A 16,225-nucleotide genomic window follows, 5' to 3' on the forward strand; every position below is an offset into this window, starting at 1 on the left:
TTCATGACAAAACAATTTGGGGAATTATAAAAGAAAATCTTTCATTTGTGGAAATCACTTGACTGTCATTGGATCCAGTCAATCTTTGAGTTGGAAGTTTTTGAACTAAAAGTTGACCTTCCTCCCTCTGAAACCACCACCCTGCCACTGTGCAGCTAAGCTTCATCTGCATCCTCAGCACCCTCTCCTCATGCCCTTGGCAGTCTGGCTCCCACCCTCAACAAGCCTCTGCAGCAGCTGTCTTCCATGTCATGAGGGACCTCCTGCTTCCCACAACCCATCCAACCCATCATCCCTAAGAGACACTGGGTCCCTTCTCTTGATGGACTGGCTCTCTCAGGGTCCCAGGGTGACTCAACTCAGATGGAGGTCTTTGGCAAGCAGAATTTTGGGAGAACATATGGGGGCCATAATGTTGGCTATGCCTTGGGAGTTGAGCAATGCTTTTGTATTCCAATATTTTACTGAAGACCTTCTATGTGCTAAGCAATCTATTTGTCTCTTACCATCCATTTTTTACATGAATGCTCACATCAGCTTGCAAGCTGAATAGAATGTGGTGGCACTGGGTGACTTCCAACGCTGGGTCATAAAAAGAATTACTGCTTCAGCCTGGCTCTCTCTGCCTTGTGATGCTTGCTCTTGGAACCCAGCTGCCAAGCCAGGAGGAAGCCACGGCCACACAGGGAGGTCCCATGTAAGAATTCTACCCAGCATCCCCTACTGAGGTGCCATCCAGCATCAGTCTTGACCTGTGAGTGAGCAAGCCTTTTGGATGACTCCAGGCCAAACACCATCTGATTTAAATGACTTGAGAGACCCAGAGAGAGAACCACTCACTAGGCCCAATTAGTCCACAGAACTGTGAAGGGTAATAATAAGCAATTATTGTTTTCCAAGACACTGAGTTTGGGGTGTAGGGTTAGAAAAAAAGTGTTTGGGGATCAGATGGCTGATGGTACATGTACTGATTTGTGCACTGTTTCTGCTGTGAGGGTATTATTTTGTATAAATGTAATAACTTTTCTGTAGTTAAGATAGAGTTGGTCAAGGTGGTTTATTCTTGATTTTACTACTGGGGGGATATTGAACCCACAGAGTCCTTCGTAGCCTTCTTTTTGTTGTGACGATGGAGGAGATAAGGCAAAGGAACTTTCAGCCTTTGCCCTTTGTTCTGAAAAGCTCTTGCACATCTCCACTTTGGGAAGAAACAGGTAGAATGCATTTCTGACACCACATACTCAGAGTTTGTACGGACGTCACAGGTTAAAGGCTCGGCTTGTAAGACTGCTCTCACTTCAAATACCAGCTGACTTCTGACCAACTGGCTACAAATTTGGGTGTTCCTGCTGCCTCCTAAGGTTTGATAATATGCTAGAGCAGCTCACAGAACTCAGGGAAGCACCCTTCTTATGTGCTTAATTTTATTGTAGCAAAAGGATACAAGCCTGAACCAGTAATAAGGAGACTGCACGGGTGAACTCTGGAGGGTTCTGAACGTGAAGCTTCATGGCTTCAGGACGTACCCCCTCCCAGCACGACTGTGTATATCACCAACCAGACAAAGTCACCCGAGCCTCAGGGGCCAGTTTTCCCAGCAGTTTAATTACATAGGCCTGACTGAATCATTGGCCACATGATTAAACTCAGTCTGCAGTCCCCCTCCTCTCCTGGGAGGTCAGACCAAGATCAGCTGGCTCAAAACCCCAATCTCTAATCACATGGTTGGTCTGTCGAGTATGGTCCGCCCCCTTTCTGAAAGTATTTTGGTGCCCACTTGAGTTACCTCATTAACATAAACTCAACTCAGGTGTGATCTGAGGGGGCCTGCCGTGAATAACAGACACTCCTATCATTCCAAGGACATAGAGGACACCTGCCAGGAATCGGGCACAAGGCCAGCCAAATGCTTTATTATAAAACAGAAGAATCACGCCTGTAATTCCAGCACTTTGGGAGGCTGAGGCAGACAGATCATGAGGTGGAGAGATTGAGACCATCCTGGCCAACATGGTGAAACCCTGTCTCTACTAAAAATATAAAATTAGCTGGGCATGGCATTGCGTGCCTGTAGTCCCAGCTACTCAGGAGGCTGAGGCAGGAGAATTGCTTGAACCTGAGAGGCGGAGGTTGCAGTGAGCTGAGATCATGCCACTGCACTCCAGCCTCATGACAGAGTGAGACTCCATCTAAAACAAAACAAAACAAACAAAAAACAGAAGACTTCTGTCCTTACCCTGTTCAATAAGTTTTTCTCATTCTTTGATATGCCAAATAGGCTGTAATTATCCTCTTGACCTCCCAAGCCAATCTAGAAAGATCTTAAACTATCTAAACACTGGATAAGTAGTGCTACATTTTAAACTTTTCTTTGCTTGATCCCAGGAGACTGAAGATGATTTAAAGTAGTGTTTGTATAATAGAGATATTCATATGCAACTGGCTGAGAATGAAGAAGCAAGGAAAGCAGTCAGATATATGTCCTTGCCACTCCAGGGCACCCTGCCTTCAGGAGCACAAGTAAGTGGAAGAGGGCCCTGGATTTAATGATTGAGTTTCAGTTCTTCTCATTTGTGAAACATGGATGTTACAAGGCTGATGTAGAGGCTGAATAGGATGGTGCATGTATGGCCCCTGGTATACAGCCTGTCCTACAGCAGGATATCAGTAACAGCAACTGCTATCATGACTAGACTATTATCGAAGTGTAGTGGATAAAGGTGCAAGCTCTAACACAAATTACTAGGGGCATCCTGGTCGCCTTAATTTGTGGCATCTAAACATGGACAATTCTTTCTAACTTTCTATGTTTGAGGTCTGTCCTCTGTGAAATGAGGTTAACACATGTGGTTACCATATAAAGTTTGTTTGTGTGGAGTCTGAGTTTCACTCTTGTTGCCTAGGCTGGAGTGCAGTGGCGCGATCTCGGCCCACTGCAACCTTCGCCTCCCAGGTTCAAGTGATTCTCCTGCCTCTGCCTCCTGAGTAGCTGGGACTACAGGTGCACACCACCACACCCAGCTAATTTTTTGTATTTTTAGTAGAGATGGGGTTTCTCCATGTTGGCCAGATGGTCTCTAACTCCTGACCTCAGGTGATCCACCCGCCTCAGCCTCCCAAAGTGCTGGGATTACAGGCATGAGCCACCACACCCAGCCTAGAGTTCTTAAAATAACTTATGTGGTCTCGTATGTGTAGTGCAGTGCTTGGAAAAAGTAAATGCTTTTAAAATGTTAGCTCTTTTTACTGTTTTCGAGTCTCTTTCCTACATTTGGAGTCTGGAGAGCTGGTTTCCAGACCACACGCCTACTCAGGCTGGGTAGGTCTTGGGTTCTGCATCTGTTGAAAGAGGCCAGTGGATTAAATGGCCTAGAAGGTTTCCATGAGTACTCCTATTTCTCACTGGAGATCAGATCAGATGGGTTTTGAGGGTACAGGCTCACAGGTGGGTTGGATTCCCAGCAGCAATGATCCTGCTGGCCAGGCCGTCTCTCACTGTGCCTGTCATTTTCTCAGCCATGCCCCCTGGAGCTGGTGCAAATCAAAACCACAATGAGATACCATCTCACGCCGGTTAGAATGACGATCATTAAAAAGTCAGGAAACAACAGATGCTAGAGAGGATGTGGAGAAATAGGAACGCTTTTACACTGTTGGTTGGAATGCAAATTAGTTCAACCATTGCGGAAGGCAGTGTGGCGATTCCTCAAGGATCTAGAACCAGAAATACCATTTGATCCAGCAATCCCATTACTGGGTATATACCCAAAGGATTATAAATCATTCTACTATAAAGACATATGCACACAGATGTTTATTGCAGCACTATTCACAATAGCAAAGACTTGGAACCAACCCAAATGCCCATCAGTGATAGACTGGATAAAGAAAATGTAGCACATATACACTATGGAGCCATATGCAGCCATAAAAGATGAGTTCATGTCCTTTGCCCGGACATGTATGACGCTGGAAACCATCATTCTCAGCAAACTAGCATAGGAACCCCCGAAAACCAAACACCGCATGTTCTCATCCATAAGTGGGAGTTGAACAATGAGAACACATGGACACAGGGAGTGGAACATCACACACTGGGGCCTGTCAGGCGGTGGAGGGCTAGGGGAAGGATAGCATTAGAAGAAATACCTAATGTAGGTGACTGGTTGATGAATGCAGCAAACCACCATGGCATGTGTATACTTATGTAACAAACCTGCATGTTCTGCACATGTATCCCAGAACTTAAAGTATAATAAAAAAGAAAAAAAAACTGGAGCTTGCAAGCTAGTTTCTCCTCTCCTTCTCTATCCTCTCCCCACACCCACTGCCTACCCTGAAAAGGAACACTGTATCAGTACATTCCTTGTTTTTGTCTCAGTTCCACTTCTGTGGAAAATGTTTTGCAACAAAATCTCCTAAAAAGCTGCTGAGAGAAGAATAGGACCCAGGTAGAAGTTATTAACAAGACCAGAGCATGCATAGAGCCTTCATTATTAGGAAGAAGTACCACTTGAAGGGTGGGTTGCTTTTTTATTACAATTCCCACTTTCCAGTGCTCTAGCCCTTTAGCTTGAGAACCGGCATGCTCAGCCCTCAAGGAGGTAATTAAGACAAGAAAGACATTTATTCGACTGAAGAATAGAAAGAGAAGCTGCCAGCCCAGCCTTGGATGGTACACTGGGTCCCAACACCCTAAAGGACAAGACGTGCCAGCTGCTGCCACACTGGGAGTGCTCAGCCAGCAGCTTTCTTTACAGAAGCCTGCGGCGGGGCTCCCACTGCCCGCCTTGCCATGCAGTGCTGATCACAAATAACAACAGCCCCTCCTGCTTCAAAATCCCTAGTGATGCATTCAATTCGCGGAAGTCCACAGGCAGGCATTAATATTGTCTCACAGGAAAGCAACCTGGGACTCAGAAAAGTTACGTTGCTTGCCCAGTGCAATAGGTGCATTCTTTTTGCCATTGAATTTTCTGTCCATAGTCACACGCGCGTGCACACACACACACACAAACACATATGCATACTTTTAGGCACAACAAGAAAACAATTATCTTTTTAGCTAGTCGTGTCTACCAGGGACTCAGAGGAAGGGAACTGGCCACATAGGACACAGGCATTTGCTGTTGTTGTCTTAGCAAGTGGCTCCTTTTACTGGGGAAGTCTTGCCTCATGAATTAGATTTAGGGTTAGGGAGTTAGGGAGTATCAAAAGTGACAGTAGGAATCTATTCCTTTAGATCTGACTCACATCCTGCACACGGACACTGCAAGCCACAACCTTCCTTTCCTTAGGAGTTACAGAGAACATCAACTCCAACAACCACTTAGCACATTCTTAGGCTCACTGACCACTGCCCTTGCCAAGGATGCCAGAGACTCCCTTGTCCCATTCCATGTTGCTGTGAGAAAAAAGCAAGTGGGGAGTGGCATGGACCCCTTTTGGCGTATTAAAGATGGGGGCAGTGAGTGGGGCACATGCCCAGACAGACCGAGCAGCCAAGGGTGGTGGCTGTGTTTAACAGCATCCCTGCATCCTGTAGAGTCTTACAAGAAACACAGCTCTGGTGACATCTGCAGGTCAGGATCTCTAAGCATGTACACATTCATTCTCTAAGCATGGACACCCAAGCGCCTGGCTCTCTGTTTTGTTTTCCTATGGCAGTACAGTGCATAGGGCTTTTTAAAAAACTGATGACTTTACACCACATCTAAAAATTATTTGACATGCCTCCCAGCAAGAAGTGGAGCCCGAGTCCCCTTTCCTTGAGTGTGGTCTGGCCTTGGTAATTCCTCTCAACTGAATAGAATGTGGTGGCACTGGGTGACTTCCAAGGCTGGGTCTTAAAAAGAATTACTGCTTCAGCCTGGCTCTCTCTGCCTTGTGATGCTTGCTCTTGGAACCCAGCTGCCAAGCCAGGAGGAAGCCACATTTTCTTGTGGCCACACAGGGAGGTCCCATGTGAGCATTCTGCCCAGCATCCCCTCCTGAGGTGCCATCCAGCATCAATGTCTAGACCTGTGAGTGAGCAAGCCTTTTGGATGACTCCAGGCCAAACACCATCTGATTTAAATGACTTGAGAGACCCAGAGAGAGAACCACTCACTGTGCCCAATTAGTCCACAGAACTGTGAGGGACTGTAATAACCAATTATTGTTTTCTAAGACACGGAGTTTGGGGTGTAGGGTTAGAAAAAAGAGTGTTTGGGGATCAGATGGCTGATGGTGCATGTACTGATTTCTGCACTGTTTCTGCTGCGAGGGTATTATTTTGTATAAATGTAATAACTTTTCTGTAATTAAGATAGAGTTGGTTAAGGTTGTTTATTCTTGATTTTACTACTGGAGTGGGGTGTATATTGAACACACAGAGTCAATGGGGGTTGTATGTTGGGTCAGAAACCTGGACTGAGACCTAACCCTTTATACTCTGACTCACTCAGGGTTGCAGTGTTTTCTTTGGATCAGAGATCTCTGCCAGGCCCCACTGACTGGGGACATAAGGTTCCACTGCTAGGGTCCCAGCTGCCTGCTTGGAGTGGCATGTCACCAGCATGTCCACAGACATAGACTAAAGAGAAAAGCAATCACTTCCTCACCGTCAGAAAAGACTAAACTGGCTCCATTCCTGTCCAACTCTTTCCAGCAAACTGGAGGTGTCCTGGGTAAAGGGTGAGGAGGTGGAGGTGAGTCTAGCTCCCTGCAGCACTGTGGCCCCAGGGTCACAAATAGCCCTGATTTCTTTTACGATGCACTCCACTCTCTGTTGTGGGGCCTTTCATGGAGGCTACATAAATGTGCTTGGAATTTATTTTATCCAAGAAAAATAAAAACATGTCTCCCAAAAAAAGCCATATACAAGAATTTTTATGTTACATTTATTCAAAATAGCAAAAAATAGAGACATCACAGGTATCTATCAACAGGAGAGTGAATAAATAAACGAATCTATTCATAAAATAAAATACTACTCAAAAGGAACAAAATGTGTTTACATGCAATAATGTAAAAGAGTCTCAAAAACACAATACTGAATAAATGAAGCTGTACACAGAAGACTATGCAGAGTATAATTTCTCATGTGAAATTCTGAATGAGGGAAAACATTCTTTGTTCTGAAAACATCAAACCATGGAGAACAGCCTTTGTGGAGATGAGGGTGAGGATGGATGCATGGGACGGGGTACTTCCTGGGGTGGAGTCATGTTCTACATCTTGAAGAGGTTTTGTCTTACACAGCTATGCACATTGTACCGTACACATGCAACGATACACAGAAGGTCTGTGTATTCCACTTTGTATAAATTTATCTATAGAAACAAGAACCATGAACACATGTAGAGTGCTAGTTAATAATACACATGCTGAAGTATTTGGGATGTTCTGTCAGGGTGTCTGCAACTTGCCTTGAAAAGGATTGAAAATAAGATTATTTGATGGACGGGTAGAAACTGATTAAAACAAAGAAAGCAAACTACTGATTGTGGAGGTTAGGTGATAAGTAATGCTGTAGTATAAATATATCTCCCAAGTTTCATGTGTTGAAAATGTAATCCCCCAATTCCCTTGCTGATCAAAGGTGGGGTTTTGGGGAGCTAATTGGAATTAGATAAAGTCATCAGGCTGGGGTTACCATGATGGGCTTGTGGGGTTGTAAGATGAAGGAGAGATACCTGAGTTGACACACATGCTCTTGCTCTCTCACTGTGTTGCCTTCAACCATATCATGATGCAGCACAAAGCCCTCCCCAGAAGCTGACCAGACACAGCCACCTGATCTTGGACTTCACAGCCCCCAGAACTGTAAGAGGTAAATTTTTCCTTTATATCCAGTGTGAGTTATTCAATTATAGCAACAAAAAGCCACCTAAGACAGAAAATTGGTACCCAGCTGTTGCTATCAATACCTGAAAAGGTTGCTGTAAATACCTGAAATGTGGAAATACCTGGAAAGTTTTGGAAATGACTAATTGGTAAAGACATGAATGGAGCACTAAGGGCAATTTTGGTGAGGACTTAGAGGAATACTCCATGACTAGGGAGAGCCTGAATCTTCTTAGAGATTAAGTGGCCATGACCAAAATGTTGATAGGAATCTGGGCAGTACAGGCCATTCTGCTGAGGTCTCAGATGAACTGAGTAACAAGGTATTGGACACTAGGGTAAAGGCCATCCTTGCCATTCTTGTTATACAGTTGCAAAGGCCTTGGCTGAATTGTATCCATGCTCAAGAGCTTTATGGAATGTAGAACTTAAGAGTGATGAACTAGGATATCTGGCAGAACTATCTAAGCAGCAAAGCATTCTAACTGCTGCATGGCTACTTTTAACTGTAGACAGTGGGATGTGGGAGTTAAAAAATGACTTGAAATGGAATGTATAATTAAAAGGGAAGCAGTATATAAAGATTTGAAAAAAAAAAAAGCCTTTCCATGCAGTAGAGAATGAAAGAGCATTTTCAGCAGAGGAAACCAAGAGTGTGACCAAGTGACTGACTGATAAGAAAACTAGTGTGGATAGAACAAAGCCAGAGGTTATTCGCCAAAACAGTGGGAGAAAAACTCGAAGGCATTTTAGAGATCTTTGATTGCAACACTGTGCATGACAGCTCAGGTGTCTCCTCCTCTTTTTATGAAACCACCAGTTCCATCACCAGGCTTCATCCTAATGATCTTTTAAAGTCCTAATGACCTCTCAATGGCCTGCCTCCAATCAACGTGAATTCAGCAATTAAACTTCCAGCACATACAATTTCAGCGGATGAGCTGCAGCCTGGGTCCAGTCTCTGATCCCTGTATTCTGGTGCAGTAATGCTTTGCTGCACCAACTGTGGTTCTAGTGAGTCTAGGTGCAGCTTGACCCACTACCCTGCAAGGTACAAGTCATAAACGTTGGTGAAGACCATGGTGTGCTAACTCTGCAGGTGTGCAGAATGCAAGCAAGAGCTGTGGAGGTACAGCAGCCTCCACTGAGATTGCATAGGATATATCAACAACCTGGGGGCCCATGCAGAGACTTGTGGCAGGGGTGTAGCCACCCCGGAGAGTGCCTACTAGGACAATGCCTAATGAGGCTACAGAGTTGGGACCACCAGGACCCCACAACTGTAGAGTTCCCAGCATGCAACACCAGCCTGGAAGCACTGAAGTGTGGACTGAGCCCACAAAAGCCACAGGGGTGGGGCTGCCTAAGGCCTTGCGGGCCCAACCCTTCCACTAGTGTGTCCGGGAGGCAGCACATAGAGTGAAAGGACATTCTGGAGTCTTAAGACTTAATGTTGTTTTCCCAATTGGGTTTTGTACTTGGGCCAGTTATCTGTTCTTCTTTCTTGTTGCTCCCTTTTGAATGGTAATATCTATCCCATGCCTGTCCAATCGTTGTATTTTGAAAGTAGACAACTCATTTTGATTACAAAGGCTCACAGCTGGATGGGATTTGCCATGGGATGAATCATGCCTTGAGTCTCACATGTATCTGATTCAAGTGAGATTCTGAACTTTGATTGTTTGAGTTGACGCCAGAATGAGTCAAGACATTGGAGCTATTGGGATGGGGGTGAATGTATTTTGCATGTGAGAAGGACATGAATTTTAGGGGTGAGGGAAAAATGCTTTAGTTTGATTGCATCCTCCAGATTTTATGTACTGGAAATTTAATCCCTAAATTCATATGTTGATGGGAGGTGGGGCCATGGAAGCTAATTAGGATTTTAAAAGGTCATCAGAACTGATGGCTTTATAAGAAGAGGGAGTGACAGCTGAGCTGTCATGCATGCTGTTGCTGTCTAGTCATGTGATGCTTTCTGCTCTGTCATGACTCGGCAGGAAGGCCCTCACCAGATGCCAGCACCATGCTCCTGGACTTGCCAGCCTTTAGAATCCTGAGCTATATAAATTTATGTTCATTGTAAATCACCCAGTCTGTGGTATTGTTATAGTGGCAGAAAATGAACTAAAACAGGTATCCAGGTGTTTGCTTTCAAGTTCTTTCCACTTTTTTCTATTTGAAAGTCCTTATAAAGAAGTTAGAAAATAGAGTGGGGGCACAACCTTGGCATGCTCCCATCCCCCACCTCTGGCATAATTTGTGGAAATAAATCATAACTTGCTTATTTATTTACTTAGAGATGGGGTCTTGCTCTGTCACCCAGGCTGGAGTGCAATGGCACAATCTTGGCTCACTGCAACCACCACCTCCCAGATTCAAGCAATTCTCCTGCCTCAGCCTCCCGAGTAGCTGGGATGTCAGGCGCATACCACCACGCCTGGCTAATTTTTTGTATTTTTAGTAGAGATGGGGTTTCACCACGTTGGCCAGGCTGGGCTCGAACTCCTGACCTCAGGTGATCCATCTGCCTTGGTGTCCCAAAATGCTGGGATTACAGGCATGAGCCACTGTGCCCAGCCCACTTGCTTTTTTTTATTTTTTAAATCTGAGAAGGGAGGCATTTTCTGCATAAAATGTAAGGCGTTCAGTGGTCAGATCTCTGCATCCCTTGTACATTGCAGCCTTGTGCTTGGCTGTGAAAAGAGAGGTATGCTTTCTCTTTGTGTATCTTGTATCATAATTAGCTCTCCTGCCAAAATCCTGAGAGACAGTGACATCTGAATCCACACACAGGTTCTAGAAGGCAGCAACCCATGCCAGGATTGCCCCAACAGCATTCTCTGCACCTGCCCAGTGACTGGCAGAGTCCAGGCTTTCATTCCTGTTGTCCTCAGTGGGCTGAGCAGACAGCGTGGGGTTAGGAGCACATTGCATTCTGCGCCAGGGTGCTGAGGAAGAATAAGGAAAGCCATATTTTAAATCAACAAGGAAAGGGAATAAAGATTTTTCAGGAGGTTCTAATTGTGCCTTTATGTAGGCTTATTTTGTAAACCAGAAAGCCATGCTAATATGACAGACCCTAAATGGGGAAATCAGCTGAAAATGCTTTGCAGATTTATTTTCATTATGCTCTCAACCAAATGTCTGTGCTCATTAAACAGACTTGTTGTTGATAATTTATCTTAGACTCTGGGCACACAGTCGTTCCACCAGAACAACTGACCCTTGGTGGAGTTGACTGTGGGGAGAGAACTGTGTCAGCTCAGCCCTGACATCCCACCCAGTGCTGATCTGTCTCCAGAGAGGCTGGAATCACAGTGAGAGTCCTATACCAAGATCAGCTAGCAGCCTCTTCCTCCCTTCCCGGTCCCCTCCCCTACAGCAGCATTCACAGGATTCACGGCAGGCCAATCCATGACTGTTGACAGTGGGGTTCCCACCCCCAGCATCCAGCCTACCCACAATCCCACGAACAGAGCTGGGTCCAGGCCCACGCATGGGGTCTGCACCCAGGGCCCACAGGCCCTCATTTCAGCACCTCGTACCTGCAGTCACAGAGCAGTCTGCTCTCCAGCAGAAGCTCTGGCTCCAAGGTGGACTTGGATTTTAAGCACAGCTCTGATACCCACTGTTACTGTCATCTCTATTCTAAGAAAAGTTCATACCTCATGCTACTGAGGGGATGGTAAAAGGAGAAGTGAATACAAATGGCCTAGCCCATTTGCTGGCCAAAATAGCAACAAATACCAACACAACATAAATAAGGGGAAGGTCTTAGCTGTTCATTCCATGCAGAAGGGCCTCCTCTCTGCCCCCACACTCTCTGTGAGGGAAGGAGGAGTGAATTATCTAACTGGTACATTTGGGAGTAGAAGCTGGGTGCATGTGTTCAGTTAGCTTCTCCTTCTTGTCTCTTGGGGATTTGCCACATTGGGGGACCCTCGTTTGGTTCTGTCCCTTCATGCCATGAACTCCCAGGCACAGGCTTTGCCCCAGAAAGGGAGGCTGAAGCTCCTCCTTGCCTGGCACTGAGCCGGCTGGTCCCATCTGGGGTTCAGCTGAGGAAGCCTCGTCCCAGCAGCTCCCCCACTGCAGGACCATGATCTAATGTCCACCTGTGTGAGACCTCCTTTCCCAGAGAAAACAAGAGCAAGGAAAACTACACCAAAGGGGCAGGCAGAGTGGTGACATAAGCCCCGTCACAGCAGGGGAGGTGGCCCTGTGCTGGCTGCATGTGCCAGGCAGTGAGGTGGATGGGGCCAGTTGCCTTTGATAAGTGGGGATCGGGCAGACATGGCCTTTGGAGAAGGGAGAGGTCTGCAGGGCAGAAAGTGACTTCCCGGAAGTAACAAGATGTGCGTTGGACCTTCCTGGTTGGTGTGTGCATTGTATGATAGGTGGATGATTCCAAGCCATTTATGAGAGGTCCTTCACTCCATGGTGGTGGCAGGCCCAGCTACGCTGCTCACTGTGATGTGAGATTCAGCCAGGTGACCTGAGACCCTCACTGTAGTCTTCCAGGGAGACTGAGAGTGGACACTAAGAGATTCGCAGCCTGTCCACGCTCTCCTTGATGCTTCCTCATGCCCTCCTCACACCGAAAGGGCCCCATTCTACAGGAGATGGGCAAGATGAGGCCATGTTCCTGGCCGCCTGTGCCTGCTGCCTCTGCAAGGCACAGGCCTCCTATGCTGCAACCACAGTCAGGGGCTCCAGGAAGTCTACTGCAGAGGCTGTGGAAACAGAGCACCGGAGACTTGATTTATTTTCCTTCCCTTTCCTGTTGTCTCCTTCTTATTACATGAGAAATTGTATAAAATAATGAACACCCATTTCCTCACCACCAGCTTTAGCAAGTTTGAATATGTTGTCCGTTGGCTTCAGATTTTTAAGCAATCTGAGGACCTCGCATACCCCTCCTTGAGGGCATCCGTGTCCCTCATCCAGAGATGGGAACATTTGTGTCAAATATCAATAAACAATTTTTCTTCATCTATTCCCATCCTCAAAACTTAAAGTGCTAATTTGTAGAGTTTTAAAATGTTACTCTAAATAATATTTAGTAACATGATGCTCTAAATATGATTATGCAATTTGCTTTTGACACAGAATTGAATATTTTTGGAATTTAAATATATTTATAAATGTATTAGGCTGAAATCCTTGAAACTGCTGTTATTGTAGGTTTGAAGCAGTTGAGCATTAGGATTTGTACATCACTCAATTGCACAGCTCTAGTAAATCATTTTTAACTTTAATTTTATATTGCATGAATCTATCACAATTTATTAATGCCTTTTACTGCTGGTAGTCATTTAGGGTATATCTAGTTATCCCCCATTATGTTCCCACAATAATTATTATACATGTCAACTTGGGAACACTGTATTGAAATATTCTAGAACTGTGCTGTCAAATGCAGTATCACTAGCCTTATATGGCTATTTAAATGGATTAAAATTAAACTTAAATACAATTAAAAATGTAGATCCTCAGTGAGAGGATTAGCTGCATTTAAAGTACTGAACACACACGTGGCTAGTGGCTGCTGAGTTAGCACAGAATGTCGTCACGTTGCAGAAGGTATTATTGAACAGCGCTTTTCAAAGAAGGAACTTGTTTTTCTTGATGCTCTCATTCCATCAGTTTTTGATCTTATGTTTTTTATTTTTTTCACTTTTTCTATAAGTTAGATGTGTTGCTTTGTTTCTTGAATTAGATGCTTAGTTCATTAATTAGCAGTGTTTTTTTCATTGCTAACGTAGGTATTTGAGACATTTTCTTTCTAGGTACTATTCAGCCAGTGTTTCTACACAGTGTTTTCATTGTCATTCATTACTGTACTCATTCAACAACTATCAGTCAGGTGCCTGCTCTGGGCTCCAGTCCTGCTCTGGATGCTGGCACACAGCAGTGAATGAGGCGTCCACATTCATGCCCCCGTCTGCTGTTGGAAGACACACATCATGAAGAAGCAGCGCTGCAGAGCCAGGGTACAGTGGGGCTGCAGTGGGGCTCAGGGGTTCGGGGCATTTGGAGAGTGAGAGTGGGAGGGAGCCACACGGAGCAGAGGTGCATCCTGCAGGGCAGAGGACACAGCTGGGGCACAGGCCATGAGGCGAGACTGGGAACAGCACCCAGGGATATGTTACAATCTTCCCCATGGGCAGGGTGCAGGCAGAACAGGAGAGTCACATCATCTAGGTGATGATGGATGCAGAGATCTGTCACAAGGCTCTCTGTTGAGCAGGGCCCAGGCAGGAGCCTTCCATCACCCAGGTGTTGGGCCCAGCATTATGTCACAATACCCAAAGTATGTGGGGCCAAGGCAAAAGAGGAGTCCCATCACCTAGGTGATGAATCCAGTGACATGTCACGATCCCCCCTTTTGGCTGGGGCCAGGCACGAGAGGAGAGTCACATCTCCTAGGTGATGGATGCAGAGATATGTCACAAAACTCCCCCTGGGTAGGGTTCAAGCAGTAGGCTCCCATCACCCAGGTCACAATACCCAAAATATGTGGGCCCAGGCAAAAGAGGAGAGTCCCATCACCTAGGTGTTGGGTCCAGTGATATGTCACAATCCCCCCTTTTGGCTGGAGCCAGGCAGGAGAGGAGAGTCACATCACCTAGGTGCTCGGCCCAGTGATATATTACAATTTCTCCTTGGGCAGAGCCAAGCAGTAGAAAAGAGTCACATCACCTAGGTGTTGGGTCCAGCAATATGTCACTATACACCCCGAGGGGTGGGCCCAGGCAAGAGACTCACATCACCTAGGTGAGGGGTCCAGAGATATGTCACGAGGCCCCCTTGTGGGCAGGGCTCAGGAAGGAGAGGTGAGTCACATAACCTAGGGGCTAGGTCCAGTTATACGTCACAATTACCCCAGTGGGCTGGCCCCAGGCACGAGAGGAGAGTCACATCACCGTGGTGCTGGGCCCAGCAATATGTCACAATCCCCACTGTGAACAGGTTCCAGGAGAAAGGGGAGAGTCACTCATCTAGGAGATGGGCCCAGAGATACGTGACAATGACCCCCGTGGGCAGGGACCAGGCAGAAGAATCACATTGCCCTTGTGCTGGGCCCAGCAATATGTCACCCTCTATTCTGTGGGCAGGGTCCAGTTAGAAGAGGAGAGTCCCATCACCTTGGTGCTGGGCCCAGCAATATGTCACAGCACCTTCTCAGGACAAGGCCAAGGCAAACGTGTAACTTCGATTTGGTGTTGGGGCCAGCAATAGGTCACAATCTCCCCTGTGGGCAGAACCTAGGAAGAAGAGAAAAGTCACATGAGCTAGATTTATTAAGGTTTCTGTAAGTATAACTTCTACTGGTTCAGGAGATTTAGTTATAAATCTCCTTTTCATTTTTTGGTGGTTACACTTAAGCTTTGAGGATATGTTCTTTATTTCAAAATGTCTAAAGTTGATCCATAATTTCCACTTTTGGTCAACAAGTGTAAGAACTTTGATACTGTTTCTTGAAACTCGAATTACTCACTCTCCTCATTTTGCATGTTTCTTCCTACCTGATGTTTCAATTCACCTTGTTTCTATATTTAATTCTTTCTTGCTTGATATACTCTATCCTGACAACTTTCTTTTTCTCTGTTTTCATGTTTGTCTTAATTGTTTCTTCAGGATTAAGTTTATTTCACCATGAAGCATATATTTTGTTAGTTCTTTCAGTCTTTGAGTGGTTAACTTAGCCTTTGCTCAGAAACATCTTTATTTGAATAACCTTCAGTTCTCATGCTCACCTTGTAGGTCGTCTTCTGGGTTCTGTTATTATAAAGAGAAGTCTCCCTGTCCTTCCTGTGCAGATACTCTGGCTAGTTTTCTCTTGTGGGTTGCAGTTTCATCAGTGGTTCTTGGTCTGGATTTATTTTCATTCATTCTGCTTGGTGCTCATTATAATTCCCACATGTGCAGAGAATAGGACTAGGAGTGAGTTGCCTAAAGAGAGGCTATTGTGATTGAAAACCAAGTTCTGAGATCAGCTCTACGCATCACAACCTAATTGCATTTATTCCTGTCCTATTTAATGAACTACTATCTCTGGAAATTAAGATTAAGGCCATAATTTGTTTTTAGCTACAAAGAGAAAGCTGGCTGCAAGGTGGGAAGACAGGAAAAAATCTAAAGAGCTGTTGGCTTGGGGGCATCAAGGAGCCTGGGAGATAGGCCACAGTCATGGGTTGTTTTCCCAGCCACACACACATGCCAAGACCCTCGAACAAAGACTAGCTGGTCATCAGCTCCTCATAGATGGGGCAACCTCCACACTGATCTGGTGAGCAAGAGCTAAAAGGAGAACCTGTGCTCAGTCAATAAGGAATGCCCTTACCATCAGATGCGTGCTTGCTTGAAAAGAAAATTGAGATAAGTTCATAGT

General features: G+C 45.6%; 2 long non-coding RNA genes across 4 annotated transcripts in view; one reads left to right on the forward strand and one right to left on the reverse strand.

Moving 5' to 3' along the window:
- Window positions 1–10,476: 10,476 nt before the first annotated feature.
- Window positions 10,477–15,859, reverse strand: LOC129532053 (uncharacterized). Its single transcript, XR_008677647.2, has 3 exons — window positions 15,591–15,859; window positions 14,979–15,098; window positions 10,477–10,778 (listed from the first exon to the last, which is right to left on the reverse strand). It is a non-coding gene; the product is annotated as an uncharacterized lncRNA (long non-coding RNA).
- The window catches only part of LOC109025896 (uncharacterized), a 193,737-nt gene continuing 192,519 nt past the window's right edge, over window positions 15,008–16,225 (forward strand). For all 3 annotated transcript variants that reach the window (XR_008677646.1, XR_002004853.4, XR_002004852.4), the window contains exon 1: window positions 15,008–15,145. This is a non-coding gene — a long non-coding RNA (uncharacterized lncRNA). The remainder of the gene's footprint in view (window positions 15,146–16,225) is intronic.

Source organism: Gorilla gorilla, chromosome 11 (genome assembly GCF_029281585.2).
Source record: "Gorilla gorilla gorilla isolate KB3781 chromosome 11, NHGRI_mGorGor1-v2.1_pri, whole genome shotgun sequence".
NCBI classification, from domain to species: Eukaryota; Metazoa; Chordata; class Mammalia; order Primates; family Hominidae; genus Gorilla; species Gorilla gorilla.